The sequence below is a fragment of the Gavialis gangeticus genome, unplaced genomic scaffold, assembly GCF_001723915.1.
Source record: "Gavialis gangeticus isolate Ggan-Ray unplaced genomic scaffold, GavGan_comp1, whole genome shotgun sequence".
In the NCBI taxonomy this organism is placed as follows: Eukaryota; Metazoa; Chordata; order Crocodylia; family Gavialidae; genus Gavialis; species Gavialis gangeticus.
This window is the reverse complement of record NW_017729018.1, coordinates 13,061,689-13,061,973: the sequence shown is the minus strand read 5'-3', so window position 1 is coordinate 13,061,973 and position 285 is coordinate 13,061,689. Positions and strand designations below refer to the sequence as shown.

At 69.8% G+C, this 285-nt stretch overlaps 1 protein-coding gene across 1 annotated transcript in view; it reads right to left on the bottom strand.

Annotated features, from left to right (window-relative positions):
* SGTA (small glutamine rich tetratricopeptide repeat containing alpha) overlaps positions 1-67 on the bottom strand; it is an 8,053-nt gene extending 7,986 nt beyond the window's left edge. Inside the window, exon 1 of the mRNA XM_019513573.1 lies at positions 2-67. The gene's annotated coding sequence lies outside the window, so the exon portion shown is untranslated. The remainder of the gene's footprint in view (position 1) is intronic.
* Between the last annotated feature and the right edge of the window lie 218 nt (positions 68-285).

The window sequence follows — 285 nt, the reverse complement described above, 5'->3', positions numbered from 1 at the left end:
CCAGCCACCTCCGAGCCGCGCTCGCCCCACAGAGCCCGCAGCACACTGCGCAGGCGCACGACGACTCGACCGGCCCCGCCCCCTCGGCCTCCGCCACACTGCGCAGGCGCTGGGGCGCCCGCTCCTCCTCTGCGCCTGCGCGCCGTCCTCTTTCCTGGCGGAAGGGGAAGTGAGGTCACAGGGGGTGGAAGTGCTGCTAGTGAGACATTGTGGGAGGCAAGGCGATATGTCGCGTTGTGTACCATAGAGACGTGGCTCGCTCCCCCTGCTGGGGGGGAGGACCAT